The sequence below is a fragment of the Trachypithecus francoisi genome, unplaced genomic scaffold, assembly GCF_009764315.1.
Source record: "Trachypithecus francoisi isolate TF-2019V2 unplaced genomic scaffold, Tfra_2.0 Lachesis_group18, whole genome shotgun sequence".
Taxonomy (NCBI): Eukaryota; Metazoa; Chordata; class Mammalia; order Primates; family Cercopithecidae; genus Trachypithecus; species Trachypithecus francoisi.
The window spans coordinates 73,578,532-73,597,495 of NW_022681463.1; the positions used below are offsets into that span (position 1 = coordinate 73,578,532).

An 18,964-nucleotide genomic window follows, 5' to 3' on the forward strand; every position below is an offset into this window, starting at 1 on the left:
ACTGATTGATTAGATTGAGTTTACTTGGATAATACAGGATAATCTCCCATCTCCAGGTCATTAATCGTAATCACATCTGCAGAATCTATTTTGCCATACAAGGTAACATATTCACGGGTTCCAGGAAATAGACCCCGGACATCTTTAGGGGTTTGGTGGTAGTCAGCATTCTGCCTGTCATGTGGATTTACTCTCAAAAAGAGTATAGGGATAGTCAAGCCCAAAGCCTCATTTCTCTTCCAGAATATATATTGCAAAACAGAGAGGCTTTCCGAGTCATTTATTCATCCCACAAGAAATATTTGTGGAACTTATCACGCTCTTCTTGATAATTTGGTTCCTTATGGCAGAGTGAGCCTAGATTGCTGTTTTGTGGAGTTGGATATGGAGACCCTGGGGAAGTTCACCTGAATTCCTAACCCAAGCCTGACAATCAGAAATTGGACTTCTAACCAGAAAGGGATCGGTGTGTCTAAAAGGAACTCAAAGCAGTTGTAGCGGTAGCAATGGTGGTGTCAGATACAATAATTTATTTATTTGATTCAATCTTTATAATAATCCTGTAATAGAAGCACTGTTATTCTCCCCATTTTACAGATGATGAAACTGAGGCACACCAAGGTTAAATAAATTGCCTAAGTGACTGAGCCAGGAGTGACTAGCTAATGAGTGAATGATACAGGACTTAAAATCTCAGGCAATCTAGCTCTTGACTGTGCTCCCTAACCACTGCACTTCCCTGCCCCTTACGAGGCCCATTAGAGAGTGGCCAAAGAAGCCTCTGAGAGGGCCAGAATGAGTGCTGAGGCCATCTATTGGCCTTCTTGGTTTTGTGAAGTAGAGAGAACATGGAATGGTCAGAAGCTTCTGCTTCCTTGGTTACCAGATCTGGGCCTGGATCAAGCCACTTCAATTCATTGAGCCTCTATGAAGAGAAAATAGAAATTCTGCTTGTCTGCATCTCTAGTGTGGGAGAAGGATAAAACGATTATTGAGACGTGCTCTGTAAATGTTGCCCATTACTATCCACATGTCTAAATGATGAGGCGAGGAAGGAAAGTGAGTACGATCACCTCAGCGCCCCAAGAATCTATCTGGCTTTTGTCCCCCTGGGGTAAACTGGAGAGCATGATTGAGACGTGAAATCTTCCCGTATCCTCTGTGAGAGAGGGTGATTGATGACAGGGATGTACAGGTTGGCCTGTGACAGCATGTAATCAATCAGGGCGTGAGAAGGATAGCTTGTCTTTGGTGTACAGATGAGGATTCTAATAACCCAACAGTGACCACCAGAAGGAAAAGCCTCCTGCGCTTGTCTTCACTTCCTTCATTTTAGTAGCAGCAGAGTCGTCAGGCAATCCCAAGAATTTCATGTATGAAGATGGTATTCCTTAGTTTTGCCCTAATTGCATGAGCACAAGTGACAACTGTGAGTTCTGGGCTTCAGAGGGAGGAGTAAAAATGTACCTTGGAGTTAGCCAACATCTGCAAACACTTATTTAAATAATCAATCATACAGAGCTGTCAAGAGCAGTGAGGGGTCTGAGATTTTACCCTGCCTGTGAGGTAACAAGTTAGCCTGCCTGTTTCATACATGCTGGCAGAAGACACGACACTCCTGGATCAGACATAAAGGATGTTATTTATGCACATAAGGGCACATCAGGCAGCATGGGCTGCAAGCTCTCATCTTGGTTCCCCTTGAGGGGAAACTCCCTTGGGGGCAATGCAGAGGGGGCCCAGGTGGTTACTTCATGCCTGTTGGGTCTGTGTCACAACTGAGGAACACCGAGTTTAGGAAATAACCAGTCTTATAAACTGTTTCTGGCACACTTGCCCAACCTTTGCCCTGGAGGAAGGCATATATAACTCTTGCCAGGAAACAAAATTATCCTGTGTCCTGGAGGAGGAAGACATACTATTTATCCTCCCAGGCTGTTTGCTTTACAAACATCCTTGAATAGTAGTCTGAGACAAAAAGTACCAAGGGTAGAGAATCATCTCCCAATAGAAACTAGTGCATAATTAGCTAAATTTCTAATAATGACCATAAAGGTGTTTTTTCAATATGTAAAATTTTACAAGTGAATTTATGTAATCTGAATTCTGAGAAGGAGAATTATTTTCTAATTCTTTTCACTTACCAAGTTCTACTAAATAATTTGGAATAGGGATTCCACCAAACTTGTTGCTTAAATACTCAATTTCCATGGAGTTCGGAACTTCCAATGAATTGGTAATTAATTGGTTTTTTAATGAAAGATTGTTAACATAGAATGTGCAAAGGGCATATGATTGATTGTCTCTTTAATCACCTTTGATTACAGTAGTAAACGAAAGTATACATTTTATACTTTGACAATGGATGATACCAATTGAATCTTATTAAAGACTTTTGTGGCCAAGCGCAGTGGCTCATGCCTGTAATCCCAGCACTTTGGTAGGCTCTGGTGGGAGGATCACTTGCGGCAAAGAATTCTAGACCAGGCTGGCCTGGGCAACATAGTGAATGAGACCTTACTTCTCTTTTAAAAAAAAAAAAAATTAACTGGACATCATGGCATGTACCTGTAGTTCCAGCTACTCAGAGGGAGGCTGAGGTGGGAGGATCACTTGAGCCTCAGGTATTAGAGACTGCCATGAGTGATGATTACACCACTGCACTCTAGCCTGGGTACAGAGTGAAATCCTTCTCTAAATAAATAAATAAATATTTTTGGCTGAGAAAAACACACCCTTTTCTTTGATTTCCATCATAATTTTTAGCCAAATTCTTAATGGGAAAATTATTACTTGAGACATGTTTCTCTATATTTGATTTTTAAAATAAATTTCCAAAATATGTTATCTTTAGTTATGGTTAATATTACAGACCTATCAACACCTACCCAGTGTGTGGTCAGTGACAAATTGAACCCGAATAACTTGTATAATCTATGAGATAACCAAACCCTGAATATGTTTTTTAGGCTTAAACTTGGTATAAGACCCAAAAGGTGCTGTAAATGTTGGAAGAGCAAGGACCCACGTTGTGCCTGGGGTGGTGCAGTTCTGTGAGCGTGGCTTTAAAGGCAGCTGGATCTGGATTGAACTCCAACTGCCAATTCCTAATTCTGCAATTTAACTAAAATATATGAGCCTCAGTTTTCTCATCTGTAAATTGTATATAATGATCACTACATAATAGGATAGTTATACAGTACACATGAAATAAGTTATTTGAAGCTGCTCCATTCCTTTAAAAATGCAAAGAGAATATTGAAGTCAGTTCAGGACCATCATAAAGTTTTTTTGATTACTTTCAGCTTGGGTGAAGCTTTAAATTCTTAAATTCCTTCGCTAAAGCACTCACTTATTGTCTATTATTTTTCTAGTTATCTAGGTGCATTGGGGAATTAAAGTCATCATTTAAAAATCATCCCATGGATATCAAAAGCTCATAAATTGTTAGATGCTAATGAGAAAGTCAAGAATCTGCTTCAACTTATAATTGTAGGCGTTACACAGAGCTATCTAGGGAAATGCAAGTGTTGGCTTAAATTCCCAGAATAAAATACTTTGCAGATTTCAAAATATGTCACTCACTCTAAAATTAATTATTTACCAGCCACTCACATACTAATCAGGGTTGAAAGTATGAAAGACCACAGGAAAGAATGGATGGTTACCTTTCTATCACAAGTGCTTATATTAAGAAATAATGATAGCTCACATGTGTGTGTGATGCCCTCAGTTTTATGGGAAATCAGGAACTGAATATTTTAAAACTAATTACAATTAATTAAGATGACTAAAAAAGCAATGGCAGTTTGGGATTCTATTTTTACCAAATTAATCTCTCCAATGAAAAGTAGGAGAGTGACTTTACACTTGACAACTTAAAAGCTTTGCAATGGGAATGGAATGAGAAAGCACAATGAGCAGAAGAATATTTACTGAAATTCTGTACTCCTTAAAATAAGTAGCTACTGTATTTTGCGTATAAAGGTAGACATGACTGAAGAGGTAGGGAGATGGGGAGAGGAAAGTTAATGTGTTTCAGCAGATGGAATGATGGAAGATAAATGCCTTCTCTTGGTATGCAATCTTGATTTGCTGCTACGATATAGAAAATAATGTAGAAAATAGCACTATATCACAGTGCCAGCTTATATAGATATATATTCATGTATATATGGATATTTATATGTGTGTGCATGTATGTGTATGTGTGTGTGTGTGTGTGTGTATATATATATATATAGACATCCAGGATGTCTTCAGATTATATATAAAATGTTAAGGGCTTTACTTAGTGGAGATTGGGTTAAATATTTACTTCTTGCTAAGTATTACCATATGCCTAAACTTTTAAAATAGTAGCTATTCCAAAGGAAGAAAACAAACAATTGAGAAGATATATCAAATCTAGTTTCGGTTGGTAGTTCATGGAGATAACTGGATAACACTGATGTTACTTTCCTGTTGTCCAACTCATATTAAATAGGCATCTGTCATGAATGGCCAGGGTGCTGTGCTAGATCTGTCATGACTAAACTGATCACGATCATTAGCCTGTCTTCTCAGTTCATTCACAGCCGGGAGGTAAACGGTGGGGGAACACAAACACTATGTACCCACCCTCAGTCCTTGGCATCCAATGTAAGAGGTGAAGTTTCTGAATCTAATCCCTGCCCTTGAGAACCTTATAATACGGTAGGGAAGTTTGTACAATTGGTGAGACAGGACAGTTGTAAATATGTAAATCAATTGATAACAGTTCTTCTTTATAAATAAAAAATGTTTTGAGTTAATTTTTACAAGTAATATTTTCCCCACATAATTGTAGTTGTTTTACTTTGAAAGACAGTGAAATAACTTTTTCTTCCTCTTAGTTTTCTATTTATATTTTCCCTTACATTGGACTGTATGATCATGGACAGAAATATTAATATTTCATGCCTTTCAGTACAAACATAGCTGTAGTATAAATCAGGAAGTAGAATATCAGCTTAAGTGAAGGAAGTTCAAATTCTGAGCTCTATTAGGCAGGAAAATGGATATTCCAATAAATAGAGTAGTCGATGCTATAGCATGTTACCTGCACAAAGCTGTAGGGTCAGCATTTTTTAGATAGTATCATGGATGAGTAGTTAATTAAGTAAAGGAATCCAATCCCAGTGGAATCTTGGGGGAAATGAAGTCTATACTTTCCTCTCCTTGAACATGGGGGCAAATTGGTCTTTGATTCTATTGAAGCCATCTCTTGGGTGCTTCTGCCTAAATTCTGCTTCTGTTACTTCGAAAATCCTTTTTGTTGAAATGACCTTAGTGTCAGTGACACCTATCGGCTAAATCTAATTGCTTTTCTAAAAATACTGTCCTTTTTTCCCAAGAATTACTTCAATTCACAATTAATTAAAGCATAACATGTTGAAAACCTTTTTGTTTAAACTCTTCCTATTCTTCACCTTATTGATTAATTTATTTATTACCAATGACCAGCTCAGTGTGGGTAGTACTTTTCTCAGCTTCCAGCTCCCAGCTTTCTTTCTTGATATGATTGAATTTTGAGATATTCAAAGCAAGCAGACCATAAAGAGAGACAGATAAAACTGGACCTGGGTGTTCGTATGTGTGTGTGATTGTGTGTTGGAGGGTTATTATCCCTTTTTAAAGAACTACTTATAGGATGGTGGCAGGATCTTTGAAATTGGAGGCTGAATTGATTATTAGCATATGTAAATTTGGGTAAGTTATTAAGCAACTCTCAAAGCATTTTTGTTTTCTCTTCTGTAAAATTAGGATGATAATATCTAATGATTTGTTGTGGATTAAATGATGAAAAGCACCTAACAAAGTGAGTGTTATATAGTAAGTAGTCAATAAATGTTAACATGACTATTTTCATCATGTTGTTTCTATATTGATTATTTGTATTTTATAGCTTTGTCAAACTGAAAACTTCCTTTTATTTTGAAATATCTTGATAAATGCATGAGACTTCTCTTAAAAATTTTTTAAAAATGGCCCAGCATGGCTCATGCCTGTAATCCCAGCACTTTGGGAGGCTGAGGTGGGTAGATCACGAAGTCAGGAGATGGAGACCATCCTGGCTAACATGGTGAAACCCTGTCTCTACTAAAAACACACACAAAATTAGCCAGGCGTGGTGGTGGGCGCCTGTAGTCCCAGCTACTCAGAAGGCTGAAGCAGGAGAATGGCATCAACCCGGGAGACGGAGCTTGCAGTGAGCCAAGATCACGCCACTGCACTCCAGCCTGGGCAACAGAGCAAGACTCTGTCTCAAAAAAAAAAAAAAAAATTAAAAATTAATGTTACTGTGTTACTTTTGTGTCTCTGATTTCAGTTATATTGATTTAAATCACACAATTCCTTATAGAGACTCAAGGGCCTTGGGGGCAGGGTCATGTCTTACTCTTGTATATTATATCACAAGATAGGGATAGCACTGTTTCAGATTAGGTTCTTAACAAATGTGGACAAAACTCTGGGACATGGAATTGGGAGGCCTGGATTTAGTTCTTGTTTGTTACCTGCTTTGGGCTTTCTTGGGTCACCTCTCTGAACCCAGGATTTTGAGGTCCTAAAGCCAGGTTTGGAAACCAAAGTCCTGATGTTTGAGTTCTAGCTTTGCTGAGGGCTGTTCCAAGTTATGTGGGGTTTCCTGATCACATATAGTTTGATGCCCCTCCAAATCTATATTACTTAAATATTTGTTCAATATTTATTTTATGGAGGCATGGGGGCAAATAATTTTTAGTTAATAAAAATGTAGTATAGTAATGGATGCACTAAATCATTTGCTTTCTCTGTCCAAGGCAGGATCAATGTTCTGGAGGAAAAGTAGTGAAAGATTGTTCTATGTTTTACTTCAGGTTGATTTTGCTGTAGGTTATGTGTCTGTGTGTGTGTGTGTGTGTGTGTGTGCGTGTGTGTGTGTGTTCTGAAACAAGTAATTGGGAGGCATATTAAATAATTTAAATCTTAATAATTAAAATATCTCACTTTCTTCGGTCAGCACCAGCCATACTTATTTGGTTTTACAGTTTTAATACACAGTATTAGTGAGTTATTCAGAGATAGACAGGTGATACTGGGTAGGTATTCTTTGTGTAGGTGGGTGGAGGTGGAGGGGACAGACTCTTTTCCTATTGAGAATGAGAGTTATAAAGGATTATATAACAGAATTTGAGTTGATTGGTGCATATTACTCAGGTAACTACTTTAGTGCTGTAAAATACATTGCCTCCTGAGCAATTGGCCTGTTGTTGTGAGCCTGATCCTTATAAGTTTCTGTGTACCGAGCATCTAGAAGAACCTGGTGAGTGGTAGGCATGCAGAAAATAGCATATTTTCTCATGTCTCATACACCATGGATTGCTGGATGCAATAACGGCATTTTAGAAGATAAAAAAGAACAGAGCCACATTTAATGTAGATACTATTTTAAGATGTATCTTATTTTCAAAAATGTTCAAATGTGAAAAAAGCATGCATCCTGGAATTGAGCAGTGGAATTAGATATGATAATGAGTACCCTGAAATTTAATTTTTTCCTTAGAAAGATTACATTTTTTAATAGGCATAAACTTATTACATGATTTCAACTACTCAAAGACTAAAAACAGATGCCCTTGTTAGGGGGTATATAATCTACTTTTACCATAATAATTTAGGAAAAATATTGTGATTAATTTTATAAGTTGGCCAGAATATGTATTTCTTATATAATAATATCAAGAAGAACAACAGGTAAATATTTTTATTTTTATTTTTGAGACAGAGTCTTGCTCTGTTGCCCAGGCTGGAGTGCAGTGGCACGATCTCAGCTCACTGCAACCTCTGCCTCCTGGGTTCAAGTGATTCTCATGCCTCAGCTTCCTGAGTAGTTGGGACTGCAGGCACATACCACCATGCCTGGCTAATTTTTGTATTTTTAGTAGAGACAGCGTTTTGCCATGTTGACCAGGATAATCTCGAACTCCTGGCCTCAAATGATCCACCAGCCTCAGCCTCCCAAACTGCTGGGATTATAGCCACTGTGCCCAGCCAAGATTTTTATTTATTGTTAAAATAGCACAGATACATGTGAAGTATGTGTTTTTTAAAACGTAAAAACCATGTTGGCTTAGAGACATGAATGTTGGTGGTCTCTTCAGTGACACCAAAAATGCATTATGGGAGGGCATAATTGTCAACTCCAATAATTAAGTGCCTGCTCCTAACTGAAACTATCTGCATCAGTGCCTTTTATTTCAATCCAGGTCTGTTGATAAATAGGAATTGAATCAGGTACTGGTGATCCTAGACCGTCAGTATATCTTCAGGGCAAAACTTCTTAAGAAAATACTAGGTTCTTAAGAGTTTGGTACAATAAACAGTTTGTTCTCATTAATCAATTTTACCTAATTTCCCAATTTTTTTCTTATCTTAGTGAAAAAATTTGTATATGTCATAGTTTTTATTTCTTATTTTTGAGATGGATTCTCACTCTGTCGCCGAGGTTGGAGTGCAGTGACGTCGTCTCAGCTTACTGCAACCTCCGCCTCCCGGGTCCAAGCGATTCTCCTGCCATAGCCTCCTGAGTAGCTGGGATTACAGGCGCCCACCATGGCCGGCTAATTTTTGTGTTTTTAGTAGAGACAGGGTTTTGCCCTGTTGGCCAGGCTGGTCTCGAACTCGTGACCTCAGGTGATCTGCCCGCCTGGGCTTCCCAAAGTGCTGGGATTACAGGTGTGAGCCACTGTGCCCAGCCTGTATATGTCACATTTGTTTTCTGGTGAAAGTACTAATGTTCCTGCCAATTCTGTGCTGTCTGTCATTCCCAAAATTGTATTAATATTCCTAGAAGAAAGGAAAACAAAAACAAAATATTTAGATTTGTAGAAAGTTTTAATCTGAGCCAGCAGTCTCAAAACATTAATCATATAATGCCATCCATCAAAAGTGGTTTTAAAATCCAGTGTTTAGATATATTACATATGCATAGCATCCTTTATCATCAGTTATTTCATCACAGTCTAAAGTCAGATGAATCTATACATTGCCCCCCACCACTCAAACACATGCATTAACACACACAATTTATATAAATAGATTGTGAAACAGCCCTGGAGAATAAAATACACAACCGTAAATAAATGAAGACCCAGCAATGCTGCTGGGGAGACACATGGATTTTTTTAAAATCCAGCTATTTGGTTCTCTTACCTTTTTTTTTTTTTTTTTTGGAGAAGGAGTCTTGCTCTGTCACCCAGGCTGGAGTACAGTGGCGCAATCTTTGCTCACTGCAAGCTCTGCCTTCCAGGTTCATGCCATTCTCCTGCCTCAGCCTCCTGAGTAGCTGGGACTACAGGCGCCCGCCACCATGCCCGGCTAATTTTTTGTATTTTTAGTAGAGATGGGGTTTCACTGTGTTAGCCAGGATGGTCTCGAACTCCTGACCTTGTGATCCGCCTGCCTCGGCCTCGGAAAGTGCTGGGATTACAGGCGTGAGCCACCGTGCCCCACCGGTTCTGTTATCTTTTACTATGCACTGCACTGATTTAAACTTTTTGGTTTGCTGGCAAGAAAGTTTACTAGGTTAGGAATCAGTTTCTTAAATTGCAGTCTTTGCTAGAGCTCAGTGTGTTTAAGGAAACTTTCTCTGAATTAGTGGGTCAAATATTACAGTTTTCCGAAAAAACCCTAGACACTTATGATGATAGTGCACGTTAATTCTATTTCCTTGGGTGAGGTTTCACTATAAGGACACAACGCACCACTTTGGCTGAGATGCTGTTTTCAATAAATATGGAAATTATGGCTTCCAGTGCTGTGGCCTGGTATGAGCTCTCATGGGAAATAGCTTGAGACTATGCGATAGATTTGAAATTAATTCCTATCCCTTCTTGAAGTAACCAACCTATATTTACAAGATGTATCATTATTTCTTGGCCATCCAGAAAGATGGATAAATATAGTCCTATTTTATAGAATGAGGCTCCAGCAATATTTTCTAGTCCATATCCTTTTAGAGGACGAGTTGAACAAAGCATGCTCTGCTTTTATTTGTTAAACAAAGTGGGTTGTGCTTTTTTAAGTTAGAGGTGCTCTTGGCCCCTTTTCCGTTCTATTGCTTTGGCTTTTTCTAATGATTCCCAGCAGAAAATTATGCTGGGAGTCTTTCCTATTGCCAGATAAGGATGGTTTTGTAATGATGGATTTCAAATTAACCCATATTCTCAACTTTGTGAAATCCTGGCAGGACGAAGGTGAAATGTGTCTGTCATTTTCAAATTGGTTGTTAGGGAACAATTAGAGACTTAACTGTAAAATTTGGGGACAGCTGTTTTTAATAGTGCGGGAGGCATGGGCGATGAAAAGGTAGTTTGAAAATCTCAGTGGATAAAGCAGAGATAATCAGAATTTGTTAGAGTGCTATTCTTTAAGTCTTGAATTCTATGTGGCAACTACCCTCTGAGATCAGAACAATCTAATCCATACATGTTCACAATTTGCGTTCTGCTATATCAGTATCTGCAACTAGGCAGGACAGAGAGGAGACCTGGCCTCCCTTGGATGTGTATGAGCTGCAGATGTTAAGGGAACAAAGGCTGTGGACATGCCATTGATTTGGGAGCTGCGTTTTTGAGTATCCTTAACTTTCGGTATCATCTATGGCAGATAGCCTGCTCTCCTTAAATCATGGCTTACCAGTTGAAACAAGACATGAGATTAACTTGCTTTGTTCATTTCTAACCAAAGACAAGGAAACTTTGTAAAGTCTTAATAGATTAGTAAAAGCAAAAGCTTCTGTGGAATATTTTGAGCTCTTGGTAAGTTGATTCTGACTAAATCTAAGCTATGAGTGTTGTGTCAGAGTTGGAATTCCATAAAAGGCAGGGAGTTCTGGGCTGAACACACTGGGCTTTGCATAGCAGCACTCCCAATCAGAACCACTTGAGAGGTACAGTTTGTTTGCTCCATAAAATTAGGTCCATATAGAATGTGGTTCTGCTCCATTCGTCTCATTTTGTTTGAAGTCCACTTATCTGTCATCTCACCAATCCTGATTTCTCATTTTACAGAAAAGAACCCGGCTGGGCGCGGTGGCTCAAGCCTGTAATCCCAGCACTTTGGGAGGCCGAGACGGGCGGATCACGAGGTCAGGAGATCGAGACCATCCTGGCTAACAGGGTGAAACCCCGTCTCTACTAAAAATACAAAAACTAGCCGGGTGAGGTGGAGGGCGCCTGTAGTCCCAGCTACTCGGGAGGCTGAGGCAGGAGAATGGCGTAAACCCGGGAGGCGGAGCTTGCAGTGAGCTGAGATCCGGCCACTGCACTCCAGTCCGGACGACAGAGCGAGACTCCGCCTCAAAAAAAAAAAAAAAAAAAAAAAGAACCCAAACCTCAAAGAGTTGTAACTTGATCAAAATCTCACGGTGAACTATGACAGGACTTATGGTCCAAACCTTTCATTCATGGTCCTAATTTCCCCAGTGCACTACAAAACATAGAATATGCGCTTGCCCGCCTACCGTCTCTTCCTCCCTCCCTACCTTTTCCTTCGTGTATTCTCAAAACTGCATCTTCCTTCTTTGCTAGTCATTGATTACAGTGTCACAGAATTTCTTCAGTGGCTGATCTCCTCCTCTCCTTAGCACTGTTCCTTCCTAACACGTGTTCCTGGATCTCTGCCACCCGTGCCATTGGTTATGCTGTTGCCATGTCTACTTTCCAAAGGATTTCTGTGAAGCAAGCTGGAATGTTCTGGATATCTATTTTGTAGTGTGATTATTTCCTCTAGATTTGTTGAATAATTGGAAGTGTCAAATATAGGATAATTTTTGCTAAGAGAATATTTGTAAGAAGAGCTTCATGACAAAAATTCATGGGCCACAAGAGTTTTCCAAGGAGGCCAGGGAGACTGTTGGGATGAGAAAATCAAGGCCGTGTAAGGTTTAATGATGATGCTCAAAGTCAAACAGCAAGTTACACTGGAACCTGCGCAGACACCAGATAATCTGCTGGCTCTTCCAGAGTTATCTTCCCGTGATTCCATGAAACAGTTATTAACCACAGACTTTAAATGCAAAAACTTCACCTTCAAGAAGATGTTATCATTTGCAATTGGATATGATGTCCTGCTACTACCAATAACAGGAGGCCCTTTTATAGTATTTGCTGTATGTCACTATTATTCGTATAACCATAAGCATGGGACCCAGTGCTCATGACCTATCCTCAGCTCTGCCCACTTGTCTCTTAGTTATAGCAAAACTTCTGTGCCTGAGTTCTCCAAGCTCAGGCAGCCTGAGGCGGTACAGGTCAGAACTCTCCTAGTTATTTGGTCCCCATGCTAGGAATGAAGCCCTACCTAGCTGTGCTGGCAGCAATTCTGGCTGTGGTGGGGCTGCGCTGCCCCAGAAGTTCAGTCCCATGATAGGGCCCTGCTTCTTCCCCATTGATTGATAGTTGTGTGCTGACTGGTGCGAGAGGGCTTACGAGAACGGCTGGCCCCCTTTCTGCATCTTGCCCTAGTTCCTGAAACTAGCTGTTCTTTTGCCCCTAGATTGAGGTCAGAGTGAGCATTATGTTTTGCCCATTTCAGCGCATGCGTGTGCTCGCTCTCTCTCGCGCTCTCTCGCGCTCTCGCTCTCTCTCTCTCTCTCCCCCTCTCTCTCCCTCCTCTCCTTTATCTCTCTGTCTCTTTAACTGAAAGTCTAATACAAGTTTTGGCCCTTCCTTTCCTACCTTATTTGCCTGTGAGTAGCTGACAAGATCCAACAAAATCCTGATACACATCATATTTTATATTGGATAATTTTAGACATTCTCACTTCTCACATGTGGAAATTACAGGAAATATATGAGCTGAACATGTATTTTTACATTTCAAATAGAGTGGAAGATTTCCTTCTAGCACATCTATCTCTGTCAAAGACCAAAAAAGTCATATATTCATTCTTTTTATATTTTTTCCTTAGTTTCTTTATAGGAAATGGCACTAGGTGCTGAGTAATTAATACAATTGTGGCTTTGCTTTTTTGTAATGGACATTTGTTGAAAGAAATGCTCATCAGTAGAAATGATAATTTTGATAAATTGCTTCAACTTTCATGCTTACCTGCTCTTTTCTGGTGGTACCAAATCCCGATTTTAAGTCTGAATAAAACTAAGCTGAATTACTTTTCCAGTGGAGCTTCCATTTCCCACCGATTATTTATAGAATTTTTATCTCATACCCTCTTTTGGAGTCTGTTCTCTTTTATCACTTCATAGGTATAATCCCCTTTTTATCCCCTACTGTCTACCTTTATTTCTACCCAGATTTCAGGCTTTCTGTATTCGTTAATGCTTTCCTTCATTCCTTTCCCTCCCCTTGCTTCTGATCTTCCGGGCAGCTGCCATAGAAACGCTTCCCTGTTCTCTGCACACATACACAATAAATGGGTTCTTGGTCCTTGAGGAATTCATACCCTGGAGAGCCACCATGCCTGATTAGTAAGCAGCAGTTATAGCCACCATGGTGTAGAAATGTATTCTAAGAGTGGTGTGTGCCCACATACACCTTCTGTGTTTATGGCCTCTTTTGCCCATTAACATTGTTATTTTATGTTTGAACTTTTAATTACAAAACAACATGTTTATAGTATCATCTGGCTGATTGACCCTGATGCAGCCTTTCCCACCTTTCCACTTACATACCCATGATGACATAAAAAGATAAAAACATACTGGTAGAAAATAAGACTGATAGCCTTTTGCAGGATTTCTAGGAGAATTTCTGCTGATTACAAGACTGATGGAGCTGAATTGAGAATAACTATCATTGGCCAACACTGGATTTCTGTAGCAGTTAGAAAGCCTGGGCAGCCGTCTCCTGTGGGTACTGCTTTTTGACCTGTTCCAAATATTGTTGCAGAGCTCCTTCTCTACAACACCCTTTTAAAATATCTACATAGACGGCAACTCCCAGAAATTTACTATCCTTGTTTAGTGGGTCGTGCTGGAGAAGGAGAATGAAGTCTATCGTAGGTGGTAAAGCTCTCACTCCTCTGTAACACACCATCGAAGTATGTAACTGGAAGCAGGAAGAGCTTGTCTAGCACTGGGTGCGTGTATTGTGGCTTTCCTTGTACTCTTCGTTTGATGGGAGTTTTGAGTAAATAAATATTCTACAACAGGAAATAATACACCTCAGCCCAGTTGCATAGGTTAGTCCAGGATGAAAACTTGCTAAACATCAGAACTGTGGAGACCAACTTGCAGTATAGGATGGAACCCAGAAAGGGATTCAGAAGTTACCACCCGAGGGGTATTACCAGCAGGAGAGTACACATTATCTGTTGGCCAGTTCAAATATGAATAACTTTCTGCCAGTTCAACAGTAAATAAACACACAGACACACAAAGTGGTGATCCAGGTAAAGGTGATGTTAATAGTAGGTAGGTGTTGCTTTTAAGTTTTTTAATTTAAAATATATAAATATATTTAAAATTTTTGCTTATTATAAGATTACATTTATGTACAACTAGTATATTTTAAATTAAAACTTTTTTTTTTGAGACGGAGTCCCGCTCTGTCTCCCAGGCTGGAGTGTAGTGGCCGGATCTCAGCTCACGGCAAGCTCCGCCTCCCGGGTTAACACCATTCTCCTGCCTCAGCCTCCCGAGCACCTGGGACCACAGGCGCCCGCCACCTCGCCCGGCTAGTTTTTTGTATTTTTTGGTAGAGACGGGGTTTCACCGTGTTAGCCAGGATGGTCTTGATCTCCTGACCTCGCGATCCGCCCGTCTCGGCCTCCCAAAGTGCTGGGATTACAGGCTTGAGCCACCGCACCCAGCTTAAATTAAAACTTTTAAGAGAAATACCTACACAGTACTCAATACTACAGACATACTTAGATTTAAAAGTTATAAGCTCTTTTTACTCTCTAACCTTACCTCCCCAAAAGTAAATATTACTATCCTTTTTGTTCTTATCCTTCTAAATATATTATACCTGTACACACTACCAACCCACCTATTTACACACACACACATACACACACACACATTTTAAAATGTAAATAGCATTATGCTGGTCACATTGCTCGGAAACTTGTCTTTTTATGTAATAATATATCTTAAAAGATTTTCCCCATGTTATTATGCATATATCTACTTCATTATTTTTAATAGCTCTACAACATTCCTTGTTATGGATACCTCATCATTCCCCTACACATGGACTTTTTTGTGGATCTCAATGTGGGGTTTTTACAAACAGTGCTGTGGTGAACTACCTTGTATCTTTGTGTACATGTGTAAGAATGTCTGTGAGACAGATTCCTAGATGGGGATTGTTGGGTCAAATGATACTCACATTCTGCATTATAATAGATATTGGCAAATTTCCTCTAAAATAACTCTACCAATTTATTTTCTCATCAGTGGTCTATGAAAATGACTATTTTACCCATATTTATATCAACATTGAACATTATCAACCTTTAAAATGTTTTACTTATTTGATGGCAAATAGTTTATAATTCCATGGTTAGTAGTGAGTTTGAGTGCCCTTTTACATCTTTACTGCTGTAAACATATTTGTCATGAAATTTAAATCAAACTCAAATTGTTGACCCTGAAGTTTATTTAGAAATTTAGAAACTTGAATTGTCAAATCGAAAGTCATTTAGAAGAACAGATAGGGTGAGCTACTTAAAATTTTGAGGAAAAGAAAAAGTAAATGATAGCAGAAGAAAATACTTGTTTTACAAGATATTAAATATATGATACACCTCCACTAAACAGTCTGAGAAGCAGCAGACATCACAGTGGTACGGCTAGCAGGGTATAAAAACCTAGTGTAGGAAATAATTTAGTAGATGATAAAAGTTGTGTCAAAACCAATGAAGACTCCAATCTCTCAAAAATGATATTTTATTACTGTTTAAAATTATAATAAAACAGTTAAAATTATTTTAATTTTTTATAATTTTTTAATACTTTTATAATTAAAATTATAAAAATCAGGCCAGGTGCTGTGGCTCATGCTTGTAATCCCAGCACTTTAGGAAGCCAAGGCAGGTGGATCACCTGAGGTCAGGAGTTCAAGACCAACCTGCCCAACATGGTGAAACTCCATCTCTACTAAAAATACAAAACATTAGCTGGGCATGGTGGCAGGCACCTGGAATCCCAGCTACTCAGGAGGCTGAGGCAGGAGAATCTCTTGAACACGGGAGGCAGAAGTTGCAGTGAGCTGAGATCACGCTCAGCCTGGGCGACAAGAGCAAAATTCCATCTCAAAAAAAAAAAAATTATAATTATAATAGAAATACATTATTATAATCTTATAAGGCTATATATATATATATAATACACTAGAAAAAGAAATACACTAGAAAATAAAATATAATTGCTGAATATACATAATTTTCAGGTTGAGATGATGTCCTAATTTTGAAAATAAAAACAAATGCTAAAGTAGACAACATTATATAATGCACTAAATTTAAATATTTCTGAATGATAAATTCACCATATATGAGGTCAGATGGCAATGAAAAGTGGGAAAAATTATTTTAAACAAATATGACAGACATAGACATAGGGTTAATATAATCTACTTAAAGGGCTTTCTCAAATTCAGAAGGAAAAAAATAACATCTCAATAGAAAATTGATCAAAGGGCATAGGTGGATAAAACATTAACCCTTTCCTGCTCAGGCTGCTCCCAGAAGGGTAAACAGCTAATGAATTTTGGGTGTTTTAAAGTAGGGTGATAGATGAATGCTGCTTTTGTGTAAAGTTACTGCTGTTTGTCTTGATGGCAATGGAGAACACTCTTGTTTTAAAGAAGAGTGTTCTTTAATAATTTTAGAAGGTAGTACACAACAAGCCACATTTTTACAATTTAATAACTTTCCAGATTAAAGATAAAAGCCTCAGAAATGCCTTAATGACAGCAACATGTGATCAGAGATGAAGCATCACAATCGGATAATGTGGTAAGACAATATAGTGCCTCCATTTTAGCCAAAGAAAAAAGAATAAAAGGAAAAATAATAAAAGCCTACTTGTATATAGATATTGTGTTCCCGATTTTGTTTTAACGATACTGTTTCCTTGGGGTATGGAAACTATTATTTTTGTTCTAAAATAAATTAGCAGACAGGAGTTCTTGCCAAAAAAAAAAAAGTTTCTTACCTTTCTACTGAGTTACACTGGCGGAGTACAGACCAGAGGAAACATACACGTATGACTCAGTTTCCCTGATTCCTAGCAGTTCTTCTAAGGAGCAGAAGCAGCAAATACACCTTTGTGCAAGCTGAAAGAGCCCCAGGCTTACCTGGCTGCACCACTGACAGGAAATAAGTATTCTAAAGAGAACTTCAACAGTGTCTTGCCAGAGGAGTGCAGAATCTGCAATCTCTTTTCAGTGCTGAGGCCAAGAGTGAACTTGGCCCTAACCCAGAACAGGGTTTCCTGCTGTGGAAGGGAGCCTAGTGCAGTTATTAGCTGCAATTCAGTAATCCAAATTCTAGCAGTCTATCCTGAGGAAAATAAACTCAAAGATTTATGGAAAAGGATATGCATTGCAGTGTTATTAAAAGTGGCTAAAATGTAAAAACTTAAATACCCACAAATAGAAGAATGTTTAAGTTATGGCACTTTCATAAGGCGGAATATTATTATTGCAGCCATTAAAGACTCATGTTTTTAAAGACCACTTAACCAAATAGGAAAATACATTATTATGTTAAGTGAATAAAGCAGAGTTCAAAGTGGTATTTACGGTATGAGCCCATCTAATTATATGTATTACATATATATACACACACGTATGTATGTATATATGTGTGTGTGGTTGTATGTATATATAAATGCCTAGGAAGAGACTAGAACAAAATATTCCAAAAATATTTTACAATAATTTATAGCTAGATAGTATTATGTGGAGTTACATTTTTATGTATTTTTTGTACAAAATATTCTAGTATAAGTACATATTTTATCAGAAGTATTTAGATACTTTTTTTTTTTTTTAGTTTGAGAAGTTGCAGTATGTCTGTACACACACCCTCTATTTTACATTGAAGTTCACAAGGTAATCGTTTTACTTCATGTGTATGTGTTTCTTTGTAGTGAAGGGCAGAAGCTTCAACTTTTGAAGTAAAACCAACAAAAACCCTTCTGGGGACTGTGTATTAATGGCAATAAACTTTAATTGAGGGGAGAGTGTTTTAATTGTGTTCCTATCTGAAATGATAGGGCTTCCTAGTTACTGCTGTCTTGTTCTTGGAATACTCTTTTCACACCAGTGTTGAATGTGGGGTTTAAGGACTACCATACAAACAAGCCCAGAAAATAAAGATGTGGTGTAATCAAGTGTGAGGGACTAAACAGTGAAAGTGGATACTCATCTGGCAACATTGCTGTTGCTCAACCTTAGTTTTTGTACATGTAATGGCTTATTTCCGCCCCTGAAAAGAAGCTGCCTATAAAAGGTATCCACTTAACGCTTCTTTGAATGATAGCAGTCCACCCCATTCTCCCAAAATACTGACTAAAACAGACAAAAATAAGCATACATGGTGAGAATGGTGGCATTAGGGAATAGTCCCAATAAAATACTTCAAACTTCAAGGAAGTTTTGTTTAATATAATCTGATTTAGAATAAAATAGAATACACCAGAAACCGAAATAAAAACTTCCTTCTCAGCCGGGCGCGGTGGCTCAAGCCTGTAATCCCAGCACTTTGGGAGGCCAAGGCGGGTGGATCACGAGGTCAGGAGATCGAGACCCTCCTAGCTAACACGGTGAAACCCCGTCTCTACTAAAAATACAAAAAAAAAAAAAAAAAAAAAACTAGCCGGGCGCGGTGGTGGGCGCCTGTAGTCCCAGCTACTGGGAAGCTGAGGCAGTAGAATGGCGGGAACCCGGGAGGCGGAGCTTGCAGTGAGCCGAGATCGCGCCACTGCACTCC

The 18,964-nt window shown here is 38.7% G+C and overlaps 1 long non-coding RNA gene across 1 annotated transcript in view; it reads left to right on the forward strand.

The window, feature by feature from the left end:
• Positions 1 to 892: 892 nt before the first annotated feature.
• Positions 893 to 18,964, forward strand: part of LOC117063319 — a 121,174-nt gene continuing 103,102 nt past the window's right edge. The window contains exon 1 of the long non-coding RNA XR_004428871.1: positions 893 to 1,059. This is a non-coding gene — a long non-coding RNA (uncharacterized LOC117063319). The remainder of the gene's footprint in view (positions 1,060 to 18,964) is intronic.